Below are 25,106 nucleotides of genomic sequence, written 5' to 3' on the forward strand. Positions count from 1 at the left end.
CTTTGGACCATTTAATTAACCAGTGAACTCACCAATAGTGTTGCAGATAAGAACATACTCTTTTTTTTTCCTTCTCCCACGAGGCTTCCTGATTCACGGATCAAAAAATCAGAGTAAACAAGATCCTGGAGTTAAGGATTTGGACTTGTTGTGACATTGTACTAAGTCATCTTTATCTCCTGTCCATGACTGAGAGAAGCAATATTTACCTACCTCCTAGAATGATAGGAAAGAGACTGCGAAATGTTTGCTAGTTCTCAGTATTTTACATTTAAATTAATAGTGTGTTTCATTCTTTTTCCCAGAAACTGTACTTTCCAAGACCTGGATGGGTGGGTAGATTACGGAAAGAACGCTTTTTAAATCATCTTTGCTTTAATATCAGTTCTTAGGAGAGAGCAAATAGTGTCATGGCTAAAAGCACAAGCCTCAAAACACAGGCTGCCTGGGGTTGAATGCCAGCATCACCCATTATTAACGGTGTGACCTTAGGCAAGCCACTTAACCTCTCTGTTCCTCATTTTCCTGGTCTGTGAAAATGGGGAGGGTTGAGAATTAAATGAGTAATTTACAGAAAGTGCTTAGAACCGTGCCTGGCTCATGGTGAGTGCTCAGTAAGTATGAATCACTGTTACCATTTTTGCACCGCCGAATATTGGTAATGTGTCTCCCTTGTCTGCTTCGATCCTGTCTTCCCCGGCCTTTGTGGGGAGTCCCTCTAGAAAGGCATGGCAAGGGGCAGTTCCAGTTCCCTAGAGAGGATAAAGCCCAGGTACATGTCAGGGATCTGTTACCTGTTGGTTCCAAAAGGGGGACAGTTTGTCACTTTTATATTTGCTGCATTTGAATAAGTGGAAGGACTTTGGGAACTTTGATGTTTCATGTCTGGGAAAGAGGAGGAGGACATCCCTGATGGTCAGTGTCCTGGTGGGGTCCAAGCAGGAAGGAAACCTGCCCACATGGTTTTGCTCCAGTCTTTGTGTTTTTTTCACAAAGGTTCCTCAAGTTTGTGCTGGGGCAGAGGGAGAGTAGTTTTACTTTTTTCTCCGTTGAATTGATCTCCTGTGTATATTTAGGTTTAATTGTTTAAAATGAAGATTTATTAGGATGCCCAGGTGGCCCAGTCGGTTAAGTGTCTGACTCTTGATTTCTGCTCAGGTCATGATCTCACAGTTTGTGGGTTCAAGCCCCGGGTCAGGCTGTGCACTGACAAGCACAGAGCCTGCTTGGAATTCTCTTTCTTTCTTTGCCCTTCCCCTGCTTGTGCCAACCCCCCCACCTCAAATAAACTTAAAAAATTAAATTAAATTAAGATTTATTTTATAAGGGATGAGCAGAAGTGACCTATATGCATTATTTTTGTTGATTCTTGGTTACTTCATGACCAGAGAAGTTCACTCACATTTGAATACTTGCAGGGAAAATATGTTTTTAATTCATTGAATAAATGAATATTTTCTAATCTTGAAAACAGGAGGGGAGGTTTGCTTATAATCAACCTTGTCTGAAGAGAAGGGTGGCTAGAATGCAATCTCAAAAATGTAATTTATTGGGGTGCCTGGGTGGCTCAGTCAGTTGAACGTCCGACTTTGGCTCAAGTCATAATTTTATGGTCTGTGAGTTTGAGCCCCGCGTCGGGCTCTGTGCTGCCAGCTCAGAGCCTGGAGCCTGCTTCAGATTCTGTGTCTCCCTCTCTCTCTGCCCCTCCCCAGCTCGTGCTGTGTCTCTGTCTCTTTCAAGAACAAACATTAAAAAAAATTTTTTTCTAATGTAGTATTAACTGGCTGTCACACAAGGGGTTTTATATTTTGTGAGAATTACTACTATAGATAGGTGTATTAGTTTGCTAAGGGTGTCAGAACAAAATACCTCAGACTGGGCAGCTGAAACAGCAGGAATTTATTTTCTCATAGTTCTGGAGGCTGGAAGTCCAAGATCAAGGTGCCAGCAGGCTTGGTTTCTTCTAGGGCCTCTCTTCTTGGCTTGCAGGTAGCCACCCACTTGTTTTCTCCTCACATGGTGTTTCCCCAGTGCAGGCACACCTGTGTCCCTCCTCAGCAGGACTCCAGCCCTGTTGGATTAGGACCTCCCTGCAAAGGCCTCCTGTAACCTTAGTCACCTCCCTAAAGGCCCTGTCTCCAAGTACAGTTCCCTAAGGAACTGGGGGGGGGGGGGGGTTACTATTTCATTATATGACGGGACATGCTTTAGCCTACAACAATAGGGGTTTGTTGGAAATTGAGTGAAATTGAGGGCTTATTTTAAGGCAGAGTGGGGCTGGCCCATGCACATTCATGGTGGCCTCCTTGTCTGCAGGGAGCAGGGACCACACCTGCAGCCAGATGGACACTCATCATTTGCAGCTGGCAGGTGGTTGGAAAGGGACGATCAACGAGGGACCTTCCTCACAAGCCATCCCAGTGATAACTTAGTGTACCATCAAATTTTGCCCTAACCGTAAGATGCTAACTAATCACAGACTTTGGTAAAATGGAATTTTTTTCCCTAATGTGTTTACATATTTCTGTCACTACAAAGTCATTTTATCGTCAATGCTTAATTATGTATACTAATGGGGGAGAATATTAGTGTGGAAAACACAAACACTGATTCATTTCCAGCTTCCTGGTCGGTGTCAGTGCGTTACACATGCTGGATTCCAGTTCTAGCTCTCTTCTTGCTGGCTGTGTCTCTATAAGCAGATTGTGTGAGCTCACATTCCTCATCTGTAAGAAGATGTTGTTGGCCAAGTTACGTTCTTGGTTTGCAAATTTACTGTGCAAACTTAGTGTTAACAAGTGCCCATTCCCTTGCCCCCCCCCCCCCCCCCCATAGAGGTTCTGCTTGGGTAGGATCATAGCTGAGGCCCAGGGATTCTGGTTGGGTAGGGTCTTAGCTGAAGCCCAGGAATCTCCATTGTCAGCAAGCTTCCCTAAGTGAATTCAACTCAGGGAGTCCCCTCATCCTCCTGGGGAATCAGATTTGAGACCTCTCCTAGTCAGGAGAAGAGATTGGGAGCAAATAGCCTTGAGAAAAAGTCCGAGTTTGAGAAACAGCAAGTTTTGGATACTTCTTACTGCCTTTTTTGTCCTTGTCCCCAAAGCTACACAATGTAAATTTTATTTTGTGCCCATATGCAGCTATAAAGCTGTAAGACCATAAACACAGTCTACTAGATGACACAAAACGGGCAAGGGAGCTAACTTAAGGGCTATAATTTCTACTGTCTTTGATACTGTCGTGGATTTTTCCCTCTGAGGTATGACATGTATTTCAGCTCAATGGTCATACTTTGTTGGCTACTCGTTGGCTGTGCTATTTCCCTTCATGGATCATGTGTGGACATTCTGTCATTTACCTCAGGCCCACAGTGGCACGGCTGCTGCTCTCTTAGGCCTGGGCTGTAGAAGAGTAAATGAATCCATAACGAATGCAGAAGGAAAAAAGTCCCCAGGAGGCAGAGCGATGTCCACGGCATTGTGGACTAGAGAAGGTGGAGAAAGGTCTAGCTGGTGGTGAAAGGGGAAAGAGCCCCCTGCTGTTGTTCCAAAAAATCTTGGTGTCCTGTATTAGTTTTCTCTCGCCGAGTAACAAATTGCCACAAGTGCAGCGGTTGAAAACAACATCCATAGTTACTGTGGACCTGGATTCTGAGTATGGGTTAGCTTGGTCCTCTGCTGAGAGCCTCAGGGGCAGAAGGCAAAGTGTCAGCTGGGGCTGAGATCCTATCTGGGGCTCGGGGTCCTCTCTGAAGCCCACTGGTTATTGTCAGAGTTTATTTCCTTGTACTATCTGACCCACATCCTCATTTTCTTGCTGGCTTTTGGCCCGGACCATTGTCAGCTCTAGAGACCGTCCATGGGCCCTTGCCCTGTGTCCCCTGCTTTGACATGTGGCAGCTTACTTCTTCAAGACCAGCATCTGCTGCTACTTATATCCTTTAAGGGCTCACCTGATGAGGTTAGGCCCATCCAGGAGAAACTCCCTTGTAGTTGACCCAGAGTTAACTGATTAGGGACCTTAATGAAATCTACAAAATCGCTTCACCTTACAGTGTGACAGAGTCATAGCCCATCTTATTCCTCGGTCTTGCCTATACACACAGGAGGAACTGTTCGGAGTGTGTACATCAGGAGGCAGGAATCTTGGGACCATCTACGAATTCTTTTTTTTTTTTTTAAGTTTATTTGTTTTTATTTTTTGAGAGAAACAGAGAAAGAGAGTGCATGAACGGAGGAGGGGCAGAGGGAGAGAGAGAATCCCAAGCAGGCTCAGCACTGTCAGGGCAGAAGAGCCCCCAGTGTGGGGCTCAATCGCACAAACAGTGAGATCATGACCTGAGCCGGAATCAAGGCTGCTTAGGATGCTTAACCGACTAAGCCACCCCAGGACCATCTAAGAACTCTGCCTACCACCTTTCCAAAGATTGTTTATTGTTTGTTGGGCACCACATCTTAACTGTTCATTTGTTAGAAACTATATGAAAATATTACTATTAAATCTAGGGATCTCTAATGATATAGATTCTAACCTGCTACTTTTTTTTTGAGAAGTATTGTTAAGCAGAATAAAATATCTAGCCTTTCCTTCCAGAATTTGAAATCACAGAGTGCTAGAAAACCCCAGAGCCCATCCAGTTACCTTACTCCTTGTGCAGAAGAGAAAACAGTCTCAGTGGGAAAGGCTTCCCCAGGGTCCTGGGGCCAGGCTGGGAGTTAGTGGCCCTTTCCATCGCTTCTTTCTATGTGTCTCTTAGTTTTCTTTCAAGATGAGTTTCAAGTACCCCCGTTAACCTGGAGCTCAGTGACTTTAATGAGCCACTTTCTTTGTTTCCCATTATTGTCCTGAATTAGAACATTTTTCTTATAATGTGTTTGTGAACTAGTTCCTAAATGAAATGGAATCTTAATAAAATGAGCTGTTGGCTATTTGTATTTTATAATCTTTGTAATTTTCCTGATGACTCATACCGTCAAGGAATTGTAGATCTCAGGGCGAGGAGGGGACCCAGAGAAGGTTTTTGCGATCTGGCTGCTTCACTTAAAGAACCCCTTTTTGTGATTGACAGTTGAACTGACATTTGTTAAGTGATTTTCCGTGCTTTTTTCCCTATATTCAGTGGTACTGGTAGGTTGTTTTTTTTTTGTGTTTTTTTTTTTGAATATATCTATTTGAGTAGAAATGTGATTGAATGGTTTTTCCATTCCTTTTGGAGTGGAATCTTAACCATTGGCAAGACAAGGTTTTTCTGTAGCGGTTTGTACTAAAGCTTCTGCCCCAGACCGCCCACCAGCAAATGACGTCACAGGTAGATAGACCCGCCCTTAGCTTGAAGAGTGACTGCTAGCAGGTAAGAAGCCAGTTACTGTCCCAGCGTGGAGACAGTGGATGTGTCAAGCGGGAGCAGAGTGTCCTTAGCATGTATGGCTAGAATAATGTGTGACTCAGCCCAGCTTTAGTGCTGCCTGATTTGGGGTGAAGCTTGTAGGCTTGGATCTGGGCACAAGTCACTGGCAGTTGACAAGGCATGTTTGTGGAAGATGGAGAAAACATTCGCAGCCATAGGCTTTCTCTGAGTCACATCGCTTGCATCTTCTTCTATATGAGCGCTTAGTTATGAGCACAAACAGGGACATCTGACATTCACAGGAGAATGGTCAAGCCATTCTGCCACTGCTTCTGCCGTGAAGCCTCTTACTGTCTGCCTCATTGCTGTTATCACACCCCCTTGGGCCCTGGAGCATGAGGTTTGTGTTTTACCCTCTATCCTGTATGAAATTCATTTGTACGTTTGTTTGGAGATTTGTTAAATCTCCGTGACGACATAAGCTCCTTGAGGTCAGGGACAGCATGTCCAGTGTGTTCCCGGTGGTCTTCTTTATATCTGTCACATACTGTAGAAATCCCTAGTCTGTGGGCCTCAGACCTCTGGGAAAAAGGAGGTATTTTAGAGGCTGTGTATCTATATGTGTGCCCAGTGCTTCTATGTATGTGACTCTTTCTCAGATACATTTGGATTCTTTTGAGATGAATAAAACACAAGTTTCTCTAAAAGCGCACTTACTGCGTTAGAAGTTAGGTCTTTTTCTCGGTCAGTACTTAATAAGAGTACACTAAAAGATGCCCTCGTGCTTGCATGTTGAGAGCCACTGCCCTTCAGCATTTGCCAAGGTGCTTTGCATTTTGAGATATTTGGGGTATTGCCTATCTCAAGCCTTCTGGCCCCCAGTTCCCTCTGTGAGGCATGCAGAGGAAGCTGACAGTCCTCCTTTGTAGCACAAATAACCACTTTGCTTCTTTCGTTCTTTGAATGAGTATTTGATGAATACTCCCCTCCACCCCTAGAGTGGAAGCTCCTGATCCTCAGGATTGTGTCTGTCTGTGACCGACTGTGTAACAGGATGACCTCACATAGTAGGTTCGATAGCTGAGTTAGTGGGCACAGGATCTGTGGTCACAACTGGGGAGTGAGTAGTGGAACTACTCCATCATACGTAGACACTTTCCTGTTTTTTAGTAGTTGGGAATTCCTATGGTAAATAATAAGATCCCCAAATGTGTCTAGAATCCAAATCACAGGATTTAGAGGAATACTTGAGCTAATTTTAATGTGAAAGCAAAATGTCTGCCACCTGGTGTCAGATCAAGAGTTAGCATCTCTGCTAATTCTCACTGAGTGGGTGCCATTAATGTTACTATTTAGTTGTTAAGCTCTACATTTCACATAAAATTGTAATAAGCACCATTCTGAGATTACTCCTGACTTGCTACCTATGGATTTATATTTAACATTGTTGGGTTTTCCTGAGTCTAAAAACTAACTTGGAATTAAAGTCTAATTTTAGTAAAATTTTCTATAAAATTGTTGACTCAGTGGCATTGAATTTTATAGAGAGAGATAATAACTTTTGTGAAACAAAAATAGCCTTAAACATCATCAATATTTTTTGAGTTTGTATAAACCTTATTACTGCTGATAGTTTTTCTAATAATTTTGGTCAGAAGGAAGGAGAAAAGTCCCATTTTTCACACACCTTTGAGTGTAAATGGACTGGTTTGGATTAAGTGAGAATGCGAGTATTCATGAGGTTCCCTAGAATTAGAGCCAATCCAGGTTCGGGGTTGAGAGATCAGAGATAAGTAAAGAATGTGTCTCTCAGTTTTGTAAAGAATGAGGTTTATGTAGGAGAAAGTTCTTTTCTTATTTACTGCATTTACATCCCCTGAAAGCTGTTTTTTTTTCCTAGGAAAGTTTATTTATTTTGAGAGAGAGAGGGAGAAAGAGAAAGAGACTGCAAGCTGGGGAGGGGCAGAAAGAGAAGGAGGGAGAGAGAGAATCCTAAGCAGGCTCTGCGCTCTCAGTGAAGAGCCCGATGCTGGGCTTAATATCATGAACTGTGAGGGGCGCCTGGGTGGCGCAGTCGGTTAAGCGTCCGACTTCAGCCAGGTCACGATCTCGCGGTCTGGGAGTTCGAGCCCTGCGTCAGGCCGTCAGGCTCTGGGCTGATGGCTCAGAGCCTGGAGCCTGTTTCCGATTCTGTGCCTCCCTCTCTCTCTGCCCCTCCCCCGTTCATGCTCTGTCTCTCTCTGTCCCAAAAATAAATAAACGTTGAAAAAAAAAACATTTAAAAAAAAAAATATCATGAACTGTGAGATGATGGCTTGAGCCAAGATCAAGAGTCAGATGCTTAACCAACTGAGCTGCCCAGGCGCCCCTACCTGAAAGCTGCTTGTTTGCAGCATGCAGAAGACCTTATGGCATAATGTCCTGCCTTCTAGGCCAACAGTAAGATTATATGAGATAAAGTGTACAGTTCCAGAAGTAGTAAGGAGCCTTAAATGTTAGAAGATGAATATGTTTATTAACAGTGTGTACAAGATTTGGTACAAGACATCAGTTGTACAAGATGCTGAAGATCTGCTGTGATACACATCCATTCCATTTACAGCCTCAAGGAGCTGAACTTCTACTGCAGGAGTCAGTTAAGGGTTTAAACATACAGTTAGACATTAGATGTGATTATTTGTCAACGTAGAAAACTACCCTGGTGCAAGGCAGAAGTAGATCAGTGATGAGAAGTTGAAACAAAGGGCAAAAGCCTTTTGAGGAGCCCCAGATAGATGCCTCATTGTCCCTGTACAGCCCACTTTCACTTTGGTTATTGAAGGGCCTCCAGGCTCTTGCTCAAAGCCGGTTTACTCCACTTCAGACGTGTTGCTAACATAGCTGCGTAGCAGATAAGGGTTGACGTTTAGCAGATAAGGGTTAGAAGGGGGCTAGGTGGAAGGAGAATCTGGATCAGGAGAAAAAAGAAGTTGATAGAGCCAAGCCTTCCAGTAGTAGCAAGGGGACAGCTTAGCATTGGGAAGAGTTAGGGGGGTCAGCAGACCCAGACCTTATGCAAGTGCCCAAAGGACTGGCTAACTGCCAGTTAGCAGTGGTGGGTGTAAGGAGTTTAAGTGTCTCTCACTGTGGTGGTTGATATTTGGAGTAATGGCCTTGGGTCACCAAAAAGAAGTAACATTATGCTTTGGGAGCTTTGATAAAACAGAAGGGAGCAAGGGACACAGGAGCTCAGCATTTGTATATAAGGTTTTGGCTCCCCTGGAACGTGAATTCTTTAAAGGCAGTGACCGTATCTCATTCATATCTGTATCCTCAGAATTTATCTCAGAGTTCAATCTAAAGCAGTGTGCTGTTCAGTAGATGTTCTCTGATTGTGTTAGATTAAAGAGGATTACTTCTCTAGACAAATCTTCATGGAGATGTTAGAATTAGATATGCCCAAAACTAGACGTATAGGCAAACTGTAAGTTCAACATCCTGCTTACAATTCCGCCACAGAGAAGTGATGTAGATAGCTTCTCTTCTTTTAGTCTTTATTAATATATTTTTAACTATAATAAAACCCCAAATCTTTTTTTAATAACTCTATATAACATTCATTTAGTGATTTACTGACTTACTGGGTGTGTCTGAGCGCCTTCAGCGTGCTTGGCCTTAGACTAGCTCCTATGGGTGCACATTGGTGAAGATTTCTCCCTGCCCTCAAATATTTCTGCAGATAGATGGTATCTCTAAATATATTGATTATTGTTATGGGTTGAATTGTGTCCCCCAGAAAGATATGTTGAGGTCCTAACCCCTGGTACCTGTGCACGTGATCTTATTTGGGAATAGGGTCACTGCAGATGTGGTCAAGTTAAGATGAGGTCATACTGGAGTAGGGTGGGCCCTTAATCCATTATGACTGGTGACATTAGAAGAAGAGGGAAAGGTGGACACAGACCAAAGCAAGAATGTCATGTGAAGGTGGGGGCGGTTACACCGCTACAAACCAAGGAATTCTCCAGGGCCTCCAGCAGCTGGAAGAGGCAGAGGACCCTCTCCTAGCAGCTCTGGAGAGAGGTTGGGCCTGCCAACATCTTGAATTTGGTTGTTACAAACCGTCCGGTTTGTGGTACTTTCTTATGGTAGCCCAAAGAAAGAAGTACAACTGTAGTACATTTCTGTATGAATCAGCGTTCTAGGGGAAAGTAGTTGATTATTCCAGTCCATTGGGGTAACTGGAGAGAGTTTAAAGAAGGCACTGTTTACAGAGGCTTGGGCAAGATTAAGAACCTTCCAGGGGATGGGGAAGCCTTCTGGGGTTGACAGGAGCAGGTTCCCATTGGCATATCCAGGCCGAAAAGGCCAGGAAGAGGGAAGGTTCGTGGGACCCAGGCAGAGCTATATTTGCAACTGAGAGGATAGGAAAGAAGTAGCCTGGCTGTAGGCCCAGCTACAATGCCTCTGCTCTTGCAGAGAGGGGGCTGGGGAATTTGTACTCAACCTCTTTCTTCTCCCATGCTACTATCACTTGCTGAGCCTCTCATTGGCCAAACCTGCCAAGGGTTTATTTAGCCTCTCTCATTGTCTAGGGCAGGGTGGAAAAGATGGAGAGTAGATCGAGAAGGGAAAGTGGAGAATATCCCACACATTTGGAATAAGGAGTATATGTCATTCAAAGGTGTCTGTTCTCAATCAGAAGGAAAGGATCTAATGTCTAAGATAGTTTTGTTCGTTACCACTGGTTCTCAACAAATACCATGATTGCCAACATGGGCTACCCAGAATGGTTTATGCTGGAGTCCCAGATTTAGGACCGTGGAAATCATTAAACAGTTTCTTCTTAAACACTATAGTGCTGGATACCAGACAGCCCTAGGGATAAGCATCAAGTAAAACAGACTGTCCTTCCTCTGACAGAACTTAACTCCTAGAACTCAGAGTTCTGTTTTAGAACTTAGTCTAGTAGACACCAACAATGTGAACAGGGGTTAAAACTCCCACAGGACTCTACTTCCGCAGATTACTCACTGTAATTGTCCATTACTAACAAGATTCCACTCCTTCCGTGTGGACTGCAGACTTCATGAGGGGGTCGGTGAGGGGGTCTCAGTTTATTGCCAGGTCCCAACACCTAGCCCAAGGCCTGGCTCCTGGCAGATGTTCACTGAATGAATTGATAAAGGAATGAATGAATGACAGAGTGTGTTGATTTGCCAGAGAGGAAAAACTTTTCTTCTATTCTTTAAGGTTCAGTAATTGGGGCCTGCAAATTAAACTGACCTAAGACAGATTAGCAAGAGGGAAAAAAAAACCCAGATTTAATTACATACTTATGCATGAGAGTTCACAAAGAAATGTGACTCAAGGAGGCTGTTAGAATTTGAGGTTTATATACACTCTTAATAAGAGATGGGAGGGTCAGAGGGCACTTCTGGAAGAACACATGACTTTTTGGAAGGTTGTGGGGGGAAGGTCACTATGAAAAAGCAAATGATTGTTTTGGAAGGCTTAAGTGGTCTCTTAGGAGAATAGGGAGGAGATATGATAGTTTGATTCTGTTTGGATATTAACTTCTCATCTCCCAGAAGAGATTAGAGTTGTTCCTAGGGAGAGGAAATTTATGACAATGAAGTTCTTATTTATTTATTTGTTTGTTTTTAATTTATTTAAATTCAAGTTAATTAGCATACAGTGTACCACTGGTTTCAGGAGTAGAACCCAGTGGTTCATGACTTACGTATGATACCCAGTGCTCATCCTGAAATGTGCCCTCCTTAATGCCCCTCACCCCTTCAGCCCATCCCCCCACCTACCTCCCCTCCAGCAAGCCTCAGTTTGTTCTATTTAAGAGTCTATTATGATTTGTCTCCCTATTTTTATCTTTTTTTCCTTCCCTTCCTTTATGTTCATCTGTTGTGTTTCTTAAATTCCACATGAGTGAAATCATATGATGTCTTTCTCTCACTGACTTATTTCACTTAGCATAATACACTCTAGTTCCATCTACATTGTTGCAAATGGCAAGATTTCATTCTTTTTGATTGCTGAGTAGTACTCCCTTGTGTGTGTGTGTGTGTGTGTGTGTGTGTGTGTGTGTGTGTGTATATATACCATATCTTCTTTATCCATTCATCTGTAAATGGACGATGGAGTTCTTTTGGGAAGTTCTGCTTTTAGGCAGGTGAGGGATTTCAGGAACTCAAATACCTTCAGCTGAAAATAATTTAAGTGCCACAGTGGCTTATTCTAGAATCTTTCATTTTACTATTTAGGAGTTTCTGAAAATTAGTGAGTGGCTTAAAATATTTGAAATTGGACAAAGTCTCTATAAAGAAATATTTGAAAGAATTATTTGAGTGAATTCTTCATAAAACAAGCATGTTAGAACAAAGTAGTCTACAATTTATCTACTTTATAACTCTAGCTTTAATTTTGGGGAGTTTTATGTTGAAAGTACTTTTATTCATTGAAACCAAATATTGTCTTTTGTTTTCTCGAGTCGTTGTTATTCTAAACCGATTGGTCCATAAGAATATGCCCTAAAGTTCAATGAGGGCCTCAATGGGAATACAACTGGATTTCTTATGCGCTCTAGCCTTTTCACATCTACATCAATGATTTAAATCAAGAATCAAGAATCTTGGTCTTTATTTTTTTTTTTTTAATTTTTTTTTCAACGTTTATTTTTATTTTTTTGGGACAGAGAGAGACAGAGCATGAACGGGGGAGGGGCAGAGAGAGGGAGACACAGAATCGGAAACAGGCTCCAGGCTCTGAGCCATCAACCCAGAGCCCGACGCGGGGCTCGAACTCCCGGACCGCGAGATCGTGACCTGGCTGAAGTCGGACGCTTAACCGACTGCGCCACCCAGGCGCCCCAAGAATCTTGGTCTTTAAATCAAGACCAAGAATTTGGGAGAATGCTTTACCTAATTTATAAAGTAAAACATCTGCCCCCTGCTGTCAGGTTAAGAACCAAAAGATGTCAAAAGGAGCAGTTACATGATAGACTTTCTTTCCTTGCTCTTAAAACATTTTCCGTATTCAGTTAGGGGTATTAGCTCCTTTGGGCCTCCAAAGTACTATTACTAAACAGAAACCAGAGCTCCTTGATGACTATATAGGGAAAGTATTTCTAGGAAAAATGTCGCAGAATCCTTGAGCAACTCTCTTGTCTAATAGCCTCAGGATGGGGAGACTTAAAGAGAATGAAAAGCAGCTGACTTAACCATTTTCCCAGAGAAAGTTTCTGCTATTTCTGCATAAAGATGTATGATGTGATCCTTAGAGAGTTTCACCCTAATTATTGTGTCCTCTGTTTGAATGAGTAAGTAGAGAATCTAGTTTTTATTCTTGTCAGTCATATAAAAGGTCTTCTTAGCTTGAGAGTAATTGAGTAAATTACTTGTAAAAAAAAAATTCATGTAGGAAACCAAAGAAAAAGAAAGCAGGTTCAAAAAGCCACTGGTCTGTTTCTCAAAATGCAGTTTGAATTTTAGATTTAAAATGTTTCCTTCTTCCTAGAGTTTGAGTCTCTCAAGGAAGAATTCTGTTAATAGCTCCTCATTGTTAGATTTTGCTGGAGTTTCTCAGTCAGTACATACATGTTGAGCAATAAGAAGACATTTCATAGCCTTGTAGGAATTATTTTCACAAAAGCTGGCTTGAGCGTTCACCCGTGTCTGGGAACATCTAAGTTAAAAGTATGTATGAAGAAAATTGCTCTCCCTTCTGAGATAATAACTGTAAATAAATGGCATAGTCAGAAGAGAGTGAAGAGTTATGGAACCACAGAGAATTTTTAGAAGACAGAGGGGCAAATGTATTTTTCCTGTCCATGAGAGGAAGAAACTCTTCAGCCTTGGCAGGGACAGTCCTTCATTCGTGCTGGACTTAAGGTGACAGTTTGCCTGGGACCAGGAGTGCTAAAATCAGGAAAGTCCCAGGAAAATCAGGATGCTTTGTTCCTCTCACTAGACTGCCTTACATATTGCAGGACATTTCGCATCCCTGGTTCCTAACCACCTGTGATGCTCCCTAGCCATTGTGAGAACCCCAAACACTCCCATACATTTCCAAATACCCCATAGGAAGTGCCCTGGTGTGAACCACTCTAGTCCATGATGTTGGGGCATGCTGGTCCTACTGACCTGACCAGTACTGAAATAAGGTGGGTGGCTGCAGGATGCTCTGTCTTCAATCTCCAAATAAACACATAAACATAAACCCAAATGCAGTGAGTCTAAATGCCTTTGACACAAAAAAAGAGTGGGGATAGGTGGCAGTGTTAATCGAAAGTCCGAGGCACGGAAACAAAGAAAATGATTTCATTTATAAACGTTTAACTAAGTTTTCATCCATTTGTGGCTCTTATTCACAAATAATTACATGTTCCCACAGAATTTTCAAATTAGTTTGCATAGTCATGTAAGATGTTCACCGTTTATGTAATTTGGAAGGGTGGAAGAGGTAATGAACCTCCACCTTACTCCCCCCTTCCCGTCTCCTTGGAAGCGGAGAATCAGTCCCCAATGAATGTACATCCTGCAGAAGGGATGAGATCAGAAGAAGGATGGGCAGTTTCTGACTTAGGAAGATTTGGGATGTCAGTAAGTGAAAGGGCAGAATATGTTTTGAAGAATTCCCTCACTAATTATAGGGCTAGAGTGTAGAACTTCAGTACATGTTATTAAATGTGCAGAACATAGATGCTAAAGCACAATTTTATTGATTAAAAAAGCTCAGCCTGCTTCTAATACTTACAGGGATTTAAAGAGATTATATTGGGTAACCTTGGGCGGAAGGGTGTTTTCTTACATTCTAGAACTGGTCCGTGTATTCTTGATTTAACCTGATTGATCCTCATCCTCTCTCCTTAAACAGAAGCTTGTGTACAGAGATATAGCCTGAAGTCACGTTGTCATGACAACAGTTACACGCTGGGAGGATGGAGTCTTTTAAATGGCCGGTGACTGGGTTTTTAATTACTGATTTATATTGATAGCAAAATTAAATAGGGATGTAGAATTTGTAATTATGTGTTATTTTGGCTTGATATTTTCACTTCTATTACGAACTTGTAATTTTCGAACATGTGTTATGATACATAATTTTTACACTAATGCAGTTCCGTGTCATCTGTCTTCTGTCTTGTCAGTAATGATATTCTCAAAACACATACAGCCCCTGCTCAAAACTTTTGATAGTATTTTGTTGCCCGTATAAGAAATTCTGAACTTATGAACGTGGTTGTATAGGGGGCCCTATTCACCTTTGTCTCTCAATGGCATCCATTATGGCTCCCAACACATACACAACAATCCTTGACTTCTCTTTAGGAGCTGAGGGAGGTGGATGCCTCATATTGGAAACTAATAATACTAAGGAAAAAATTGCCCTAAATAATTTGTATCTAAAAGGAGGTAGTACAGGGAGAAACAGGTTAATTTTTTTAAATGGGTGATTAGGAAAAATTTCACGGAGGAAGCAACCTTTGAAATTTTAGTTTGAGGGCAGTAATGAAGGAGGTTCCAGTCCAGGGGAACAGCATAAGCAAAGGCACAGGGAGGCTGAAATGTGTGGTGTGTTGGGAGACCGGTAAGTCTGCAGTTGGCCTGGCTTAGAAGGGGCATAAGGGAGTAAGATGGCAAGCGGGCAGAAACCATTGAAGGAGGGGGTCGAATGCACTGCCATGAAGCCTGCTTATTTTGTACCGGAAGAGGAGCAGGGAGTGGTTGAAATGGGTATTCTCTGGGAAATTACTAGCTGTGGTATGATTAGAGGGAGCAGTCCAGTCACGGTCACTGATTATGGACCATTTTCAAATCCAGGTGAGGCTCTTGAGAGCTTAAAATGAAGCAGCAATATGGAGGTTGAAAAGTAGGGCACGAATATAAGAACCTTGCACTGGTCTGGACCCAGTCCTGAAATGGGTAATTTTGTATGTTGACTAACATGTACTTGGGAGCATGGGTTCTGGAGTGGAACTGCCTGCCTTGAATCTCAATTCCACCGTCACTAGTTCTGGGACCAGGAGTCATTTACTTCTCACTATGCATCATCCATAAAATGGGAGCAAGATAAGACCAATCTTAAAGGGTTCTTGTAAGGAGTAAAGGAATTGACACATAAAATGTTTACAACAGTGTCCAGCACCTGTTAACAAGTACCTCAATAATACATTACTGTGGATGCTGACGTTGATGAAATGTGAAAACATTGTTGAGTATTTGGTACTTTCTAGTAATTTTCCTAAGCAATCGCAAAAGAGTAACTTATCTGACTTGAGTCCTCCCCAGACATCTCAATCTACTCCTCTAGAGATACTCACTTCCAGTTAATTTGATGGATAGTCATTGACCGTGCATAAATGCCAAACATTCTACTCAGGACTGGGGCAGACAAATGAAAATCCAAGGGTCTTGTCATAAAAGAGCCTAGAGATGTTTAATAGGTGCAGTTGGTCCATACAAAAGAGTGTAGGAAAAATAGTCTACATATGACAGAGAGAGAACAAACAAGAGAGGAGTAATTACTGTGAATACACAATCTCTAAATTGTTAGTGCCAAGGCCATTTTGACTTTAAAAGAACCTCCCAGTAGTGGATGCTTAAATCATACATTTGTGTATCTGTATTGATAAACTGGATCAGATTTTTCCAATTATATTGTAAGTCATGGCTTCAGAATGAGGTATAATAGAAATTTTCTTTTCCTTTAGTCAAATTTCAAGGAGTAAACTTGAATTTCTGAAGAGCAGCATTATTCCTAGGAAAGTTTTAAGATGAGAGCAATGGACGGTGGTAGGTGTTTCAAACTGTTGGCAATTCCTTATCTAGAATTTTAGTATTTAATCCTGAACCGCTTTTATATCCTCCCAGTCAGGAGGCCACGTTTATGTATTTCAGGACCTCCCAATTTGAGGTACCAAAGGAATTTTTACAGAAGGGATTCCTCTTGAGCCCCTGGCTCACTGGAAGTCTCTAGACCAGTGTGTCTGTTAGAAATACAATGTGTGGGGTGCCTGGGTGGCTTGGTCGGTTAAGCGTCCGACTTCGGCTCAGGTCATGATCTCATGGTCCGTGAGTTCGAGCCCCGCGTCGGGCTCTGTGCTGACAGCTCAGAGCCTGGACCCTGTTTCAGATTCTGTGTCTCCCTCTCTCTGACCCTCCCCCGTTCATGCTCTGTCTCTCTCTGTCTCAAAAATAAATAAACGTTAAAAAAAAATTAAAAAAAAAAAAGAAATACAATGTGAGCCGCGTATGTGATATTAAATATTCTAATAGCCACATTAAAAAAAGAAACAGGTGAAATTACTTTTAGTCATGGATTTTATTTAACCCAATATATCTAACCCATTTTAACATATAACCCATATACAAGTTATTAATATGTTCTGTTCTTCTGGTTGTATGCAAATGTTCACACCCAGTGTGTGTTTTGCACTGGCAGCCCATCTCAGTTCAGACCAGCTGTGTTTCGGGTGCCCGTGGGGCCAGTGCCTTCCATACTGGACACAACTTAGGGCTTTTTAATTTTTTTTTTCAACGTTTATTTATTTTTGGGACAGAGAGAGACAGAGCATGAACGGGGGAGGGGCAGAGAGAGAGGGAGACACAGAATCGGAAACAGGCTCCAGGCTCTGAGCCATCAGCCCAGAGCCCGACGCGGGGCTCGAACTCACGGACCGCGAGATCGTGACCTGGCTGAAGTCGGACGCTTAACCGACTGCGCCACCCAGGCGCCCCAGTCAGGGCTTTTTAAAGCCCTGAGTCCTTTTAGACCGCCTAAGCAATGTCTATATCTGTGATGAGTTTTCATTAGTACTTTTATTGTTTAGGAAAAGACGTAAATGTAAAATAAGTAAGTTTGTTTTGAACCTCAGTTGCAGACAGTTGAGTTAATCATATGCACTGTTTCGTCATGTATTTTCATCACTCGTACACGCAAAAATATTTCTCTTGTTTTACCTGCTTCCTTATTTACTCCTTGTCATTCCCCTCCCTCCCTCCCATTCTCCACCCATCATCTAATGTGTTTAATGGGTAACTTTTAGTTCAAAAGTATACTTGTGATGGAGACTGTTGTTACTGTGTGTGTGTTCTTTATTTAAAGGATATTTTTATCATGTGCTGTGTTTAAAAAATATATCCATAAGACTGTATGTGCAGCTAATGCCTAGTGTCAAACTGCTGCATGGTGCGCCATGGTGTGGATCCAACACATTTCCCATTCCCCTCACAGAATGATGGGCTCCTAGAGTGTCTCCATGCCCCCAGCACCACAATTGATCCCACAGGGAATACCCCCCCCTCCCCCACCACACACACACACCTCTTCTGATGGAACTGCGTGAGAGGTTATGTGGGATATACATCTAGTATTGCTGATTCATAGGGTATATGCTATCTACTTGTGTTGGAAAAACAAGGTTGTTTTTTTTTTTCTTATTTTTATTGATGGAGATACTTTCATATAATTTTGTTCGGTGAAAAATACAGGATTGCAGTTGTTGGTTGAATCAGATCCTTTTGACCAGTAAAGTGAATCAAGTTATGGCTTATTGTTTTCGGGGGTTGCTAACCAATTCAATTCCCATACATACGTTTCGCAAACAGACTCAGTATATGAAAAAGGTCAAGCTTTCCTAGGGTGACCAGTTGAAATCTGGGCCAAGTTACAAGTGTAATCTTTATTTGCAAGTCTTGCTCTATCAGCAGAGCATAAGATATATTGTAAATGAATTCATTATTGAAGCAGAAAGTGGAAGAAAAAAGTTATTAATCTGAAAGAAAAACCCCATCAAAAATTCACACAGAAAATGTGCCCTTGCTTTTAAAAGTAATTCATAGTTTGTTTTTCCAAGAGGAATTTCAAAAAACAAAACAAAGAAGCCCAGCATTTTCTTTCACTCAACTTTTTTCCACTCCTGACTCCACGGTTAGGTACTTCCCACTTGTAATGTTTTCTGAAAGGAGGGGTCAGTGCTCTCAGTTCATTCATCCAGGCACATCTGCAACACAGGAAGACAGACACGGTTTGTCTCTATAAGGAAGGAAGGAAGCACAAACAGCTATCTAGGACGAAGATCTCAACATACTCAGATACTTGTCCCCAAGGACGCTGCCTATTCTGCATGCAACAAGGAAAACTGTGGCACCGCGTTGGATTCATCTGCTTCCAAAGAATGTTCCTCTGAACCCACTTCTGAGATCTAAGCATTATTTGTGTGCTCTCAACAGCTTTTAGGTTCTAGTGATTTCTTTCAGAGAGAGAAGGAATGGGGAAAGCTGAGGCACAAGATGCTTAGAACATACCAGAATTTAAGACCAGGTAGGCCATCCTTTACAGATTTAGAAAGAAAGAAATGGAGCTAACCCAGAACAAAAACTTTGTATGAATCAGTTTTCACAAGTGAGAGCTTAGAATTCGAGACGAAAAGAAAAAATCCTATTTCTGTTGCGTATCAATTTGGAATCCTTCCCAGACAACCTGCAGACGAGAACTGATAATGCTTTAAGAGCATTTTTTCTAGTGGGAAAATAATTTTAGCCTATTGGCTGGAATTGGAGGCCCAGTGGGTTAACTGGTGCATTCGAGGCTGAATAAAACTAGCCAACAGTTATTCTACATGTCATAGCAAAGTAGAACTCAACTCACACTCAGCAGGCAGGATGCTTAGTGGTACCTGTCCTTACTCCCTTCTCCCTCCCTCCCTGCCACCCTTCTTTCCTTCCTTCCTTCCCTTCTCCTTCCTCTTTGTCCTCCTCTTTTCTGTAGTTGTCATTCATGTAGATATTATCTAGGTAGCTTCTTAGTTTCAGAGAATGAAATGAGAAAAGGGAGCCACTCCCAACTGCATTTACTAACCTCCAGAAAACTTAGACTGCACACCTAGTATGTGTGAGACATATTTGCAGTACCTTGGTTGATTGAAATAAAAAGAGAAACAAGCTTGACCTTTGCTTTCAGGAACTTAGATCTGTTTAATTTGTGATTAATAGCATCTCTGTGACACTTTTTCTGAACATTTTGTGCTTGGGGGCCCACAGCTTAAACACCAAACAGTTCCATATCCTGATCTTTACAGAAAGGCAGTCTTTCAAAACTTTGAGCGCTCATTTATTGTTTGAGGTTTTTGAGAATAATTATTCCATTTACTTGCCCTTTCCTGGAATTTGGGCTCAATTACCTAATATTGTCTTAGGCTAGATCCTATTTTGAGAAGCATAAGGAAATGACAGTTTCTCCACGTGCATCCCTGGCAGATGGGATCCACAAATACCCCTGCCTCTTTTCTGCCAGTAGCCTCAGCATCTTTGAAAAGCTCAGGGCTCTGCACATCATCACTCTTTCATTACTGGAAAAGAAGACCCAAGTCGTCGCACAGGTGCGGAGCAGCTGACTGGTTTTGCCATTTTGTTTTCCACTGGAGAATCTTTGCTTTTCTCTCCTGACCTAGATTCAGAGGGGGTGGGAGTGGAGCGCAGTATAGATCACAGAATTCAAAGCCTTGAATCAAACAACTGGCGACTAAGATGCTGCTTGTGGGTGGTTGCATCCTGGTAGGTACTTCTTGAGGCTTGTGAAAAACTAGACCCAACACAGTTTCCTCATTCGGTATTTTTGACGGGAGTAGGAGACGAAGTTAAGGTGTTTGGCTTGGTGGGTGGTAGGAAGTGAATGGGTGGTAACCAATGAAGTGACATCCCAGCAATGTGTGCTGTTTTAGAAAGAGTTCGGGAGTCAGGAGCCTGGGTTCCTTAACTCCATAGTGTAGATGCTTATAGGTTTAGGTTTGAATACGAGATTACAAAACCAATCCATTAGAACTGGTTTCTTTTCCTAGGTAGATCTGGAATTCTGTTTTGTGCCATCAGATAAATGAGTTAGGATCAATTTCAACTGCTCATAATACAAAACTTTACAATAATAGTGGCTTACTACAATAGAAATTGATTTCTCTTTCACACAGAAGCCTGGAAGTAGCAATTCACTGATATGGTGGCTCTGTTCCCCCAAAGACCCCAGGAACCCAAATTCCTTGGCTGTACTTTTTCACTATCGCTAGGGTATAGCCTGTGTCCTCGTGGTCCAAGGCAGCATATCTCTTCCAGACAGCAAGAAAACATATGCCTGCCAGCTATTCTATAAGAACGGTTCTTGGAAACTAGCATACAGTTCTTGTACTTACGTCCCAGTGATTAGAATGTGATCTGCCTGCTCACATCTAGCTGCAGGGAAGGCTGGGAAATGTATTCTGTGTTCTGGGTGGGCATGTTTCCAGTAAAAAGTATTTACCGCTTTGGAAGAAGACACTGGATATTGATGAACAACTTTCAGTGTCTCCTACAGGTATCTTTCTAATGAGACCCCAGCACCACGCTTCTCATAGACAAGAGGAATAGTACAGAATGGTTTGCCCAGTTAACCTTTATTATTAAAAAAAAAAAAAAGTTTACATTTAATTACCTATTGTGCAACACAATTACAATTTAGAACAAGATTGACAAGGGGCGCCTGGGTGGCTTGGTCAGTTGGGCGGCCGACTTCGGCTCGGGTCATGATCTCGCGGTCCGTGAGTTCGAGCCCCGCATCGGGCTCTGGGCTGACAGCTCAGAGCCTGGAGCCTGTTTCGGATTCTGTGTCTCCCTCTCCCTCTGCCCCTCCCCTGTTCATGCTCTATCTCTCTCTGTCTCAAAGATAAGTAAATGTTAAAAAAAAAAAATTAGAACAAGATTGACAAAATAAAACCACCTAGATGCAAGGTAACACCTCCATTATCAGTTTACTGCCTTTCTACCTCTAGTGCTGTTTCCAGCATGCTAAGATTTGATGCTTAGGAAAAGTTTCTTTTTTGATAAACTACTTCTATTAGATAACTAAAACTTTGTAAATTTTTGGAATAAAAAACGGAATTTCTTCTCAACTCCATGGCTGTATCCTCTCATGTTGAAATATGTTTATATCTTTTACATAAGCTGCTTCAAATTCTCTTTTGATTTGGATGGAGACTAAATATCTCAGAGAAGTAATAAAAAATAGCTTTTACCTTGATCTTTTTAATTGTGTTTTTAAAAGGTAATCTCAGGAAAATATTTTTCTCTGAACTCCTCCCCCCATCCATAGTCTAGAAATCCTATTTTACATCAAATACTAAAGTTTGTCCACTAACCACCTTGGCAGATGGACAGATTAGTTCAGTTATGCTGATATTTTTAAGGGCACTTAAAACTTTAAAAATGCACTTAACAAATAGAATGGTTTCCAGACGAAAATACACAAAGATTTCTCCATAATCAACGATAAGCAGTTCCCCAGCCTCATCAAGTTAGTTCACCTGGTTGAAATCTTTTTCTTCACCTATGAAATGGGAGTAAGATCTCTTTTACCTGCGTCGCAAGATTTTGTGGTATCAGATGAGATTGGATTAGTTACAGCACTTTGAAAGTCCTGTAGTGCTATAGAAATACCTGTTCTAGTTCGTGTATCAGAAACACAATATATACATTTTAATCTATGGGAATATAGTTCTGTGTGCTCCGACACATAGTATTTTGGAAAAGATAGCATCCATTCACCTTACTCTTTTAATACACTGATAAAAGACCAAATTGTAATTTGTTGTAGAATACTGTGCCTATTTCCTAGATTTTCAATACCATCTTTTGTTCTAATATTTAACACAGCTGAGAAGTCAAGTCCTGGTATGCCATCATTTAGAATAATAATGACCTTGAAGTTAGTCACGGCAACCTCTGGAATAGCTTCTACCTTGTCATCATTGCTACTGTGTATCAGCCTGAGGAGGACCACAGCTCAAAGAGAAAGTACATTGAAGACCCTGCCAAAATAAAGGGGAAAATATTGGCTCTATTTAATATACTTTCAAACCCGTCTACCTTGAAAGAGTGTGGTGCCAGTAGTAATTCTATGTTGTCTCATTGTTTGGAAGCCAAAGAAAGATTCATGCCTGCGGTGGCATTTTGTCTTCTCTTCCCCACTGCTCACTGTGAAATAATAAATGAGAAAGTTGTGTGCTTAGGTCGACTGAGGCTATGGCAGTTGGACATATTCTCTGAATAATGTTGTGCAGTTACCCTTTGCTTAATTTCCATATAATCATAGATCTTTCTAGAACACTGTGTTTAGGAGTAGACAAAGCAAAGGGTATTAGGTCTGATGTGTTAATCTTCTTGCCAAACGTAATAATCCCATCTGGTATGGAATAAGACGTACTGCTGTCTTTGAGTAGGTGAGTAGTTTACTCAGACAACTGGAGAAAAAAGTAACAAACCTGCCTAGCAATTTGATATAAATACGATCTTTACTTTTTAAAATTATCAAGGGGCGCCTGGGTGGCGCAGTCGGTTAAGCGTCCGACTTCAGCCAGGTCACGATCTCGCGGTCCATGAGTTCGAGCCCCGCGTCGGGCTCTGGGCTGATGGCTCAGAGCCTGGAGCCTGTTTCCGATTCCGTGTCTCCCTCTCTCTCTGCCCCTCCCCCGTTCATGCTCTGTCTCTCTCTGTCCCAAAAATAAATAAAAGTTGAAAAAAAAAATTTTTTTTAAATAAAATTATCAAAAAATTGGGGCACCTGGCAGACTCAGCTGGAAGAGTATTTGACTCTTGCTCTCAGGGTCGTGGGTTCAAACCCCATGTTGGGTATAGAGATGACTAAATAAAAAAATGAACTTTAAAAAATTAAAAAGATTGTCCAAAATATTGTTGATTTCAAGAGCACGCCCACCTGCAGTCATTCTCCATTCATTATTGTGATTAGACTTTTGAATTTTGGAGATTTGTTGTTTCAATGCAATACAGGTTTTTCCTAGCTATTCTTAGAAAAATAAAACTGAGGTTACTGAAATGGCCTATAACTTTTTCAAAGTAAAATACGAGTCTCCACTCAAGTTTTAAGTTTTTGTTTTCTTCTCAGTTTTCATTTAAATTCTAGTTAACATATAGTGTAATATTGTCTTAGAATATAGTGATTCATCATATACATACAACACCCAGTGCTCATCGTAACAAGTGCCCTCCTTAATGCCCATCACCCATCTAGCCCATCTCCCCACCCACTACCCCTCCATCAACCCTCATTTTGTTCTCCATAGTAAAGAGTCTCTTCTGGTTTGCTTTCCTCTCCCCCCGCCCCCCGCCTTCCCATATGGTCTTCTGTTTTGTTTCCTAAATTACACTTGAATGATCATATGGGTATTTGTCTTTCTCTGACTTATTTTGCCTTGCATAGTAACCTCTAGCTCCATCCATGTCATTGCAAATGGCAAGATTTCATTTTTTTTTTTTGATGGCTGAGCAATATTCCATTGTGTATATATACCACCTTTTCTTTGTCCATTCATCAGTTGATGGACACTTGGGCTTTCTCCATATAGGTTGGCTGTTGTTGATAATGCTGCTATACGCATCGGGGTGCACGTATCCCTTAAAATCTGTGTTTTTGTACCCTGTGGGTAAATACCTAGTAGTTTATGTATAAGGGCTTTTTTTTGGAGGGGGTAGCTACTGAGCCTATGGTTTCTCAGAAGTGTTTGTAAATTGTGCTACTTTGTACTTAGTGCACACTTTAAAAGGAAATAGTGTTCTTAGGTTATATTTCATATCATCCTAAGATTTTAACGTCTCGTTTCATAACTTAAAAGAAAGTACATGTTTTATTGTATGTTTGGGTGTTTAGAATGAGACCTGATGGTATTTAAAATAGTCTTTAACCAGTCATATGATTAACCTCACCTATATGTATATGTAGGTGTACAGATGGGTGGATATTTACAAATACCAATTTTTCCTCCAGAAAATTTGTAGCTACTTACACCTTCTGCCTTTTAGTGTTTAAGTTTGCCTTTGCAGGGTCCCCGGTTCGGGTATTATGTTTTGATTTTGGGTAACAGTCTGTGAACAGAGAAGCATAGTGTCCTTTTACCTTCTGCCAACAGTTCCTATACACATACTTTCATGGGGACATGAGGGAGAACAGAAACAGACTCAAAAGAAGGATGTCTTCATAAAGCACACTTAACAAGACTATTCTGACTTCATTTCTGCTTCTTTAATGGCTAAGCTTCATGACATAAAAGAGCCACATGCTAATTAAAGAGGTGCCACTTACTCAAACCAGTGTGTTTTCATGTTTCCGAGTTGATACGTGGGTGGCCAATATTATCTCGTTTTCTTGATCTAAATAAAAAACTGTCTTTTTAGTAAAAACCCATTTGGTGGCTGCAAACTCTCCGAAATCTTTTTAAATGAAATGAGCTGTGGCAGATGCCATTTCAAAAAATGTTATGTATTACAGGATATTTCCCCCCAAAGCCACATTTGAGTGAAGCGATTCATAGCTAGTTACAAACATTTACTGAGTGATTACTATGTGCCCAACTTTGTGCCAGGTGCTTTGTACCATGGGGTGGGACTGGCTCTTTTGTACAGTGAGCAGACAGGCCATTAGAAATTAAGCCATTTGGGGTTGCTTGCGTTGCTCAGTCGGTTAAGCGTCTGACTTCAACTCAGGTCGTGATCTCACGGTTCGTGGGTTCGAGCCCCATGCCGGGTTCTGTGCTAACAGCTTGGAGAGCCTGCTTGGGATTCTCTCTCTCCTCTCTCTGTCTCTGCCCCTACCCTGCTTATGCTCTCTCTCTCTCAAAATAAATTAAAAAAAAAAAAACCCAAAACAACTAAACTTAAAGTAGTTGTGCCATTTGGAAAGAAGGAAGGAAGGAAGGAAGGAAGGAAGGAAGGAAGGAAGGAAGGAA

At 41.7% G+C, this 25,106-nt stretch overlaps 1 protein-coding gene across 13 annotated transcripts in view; it reads left to right on the forward strand.

Annotated features, from left to right (window-relative positions):
• The window catches only part of APBB2 (amyloid beta precursor protein binding family B member 2), a 387,308-nt gene that overhangs the window by 226,075 nt on the left and 136,127 nt on the right, over positions 1-25,106 (forward strand). The gene's annotated exons all lie outside the window — the stretch shown is intronic.

This window comes from Herpailurus yagouaroundi, unplaced genomic scaffold (genome assembly GCF_014898765.1).
Source record: "Herpailurus yagouaroundi ecotype Mexico unplaced genomic scaffold, PumYag 28, whole genome shotgun sequence".
Taxonomy (NCBI): domain Eukaryota; kingdom Metazoa; phylum Chordata; class Mammalia; order Carnivora; family Felidae; genus Herpailurus; species Herpailurus yagouaroundi.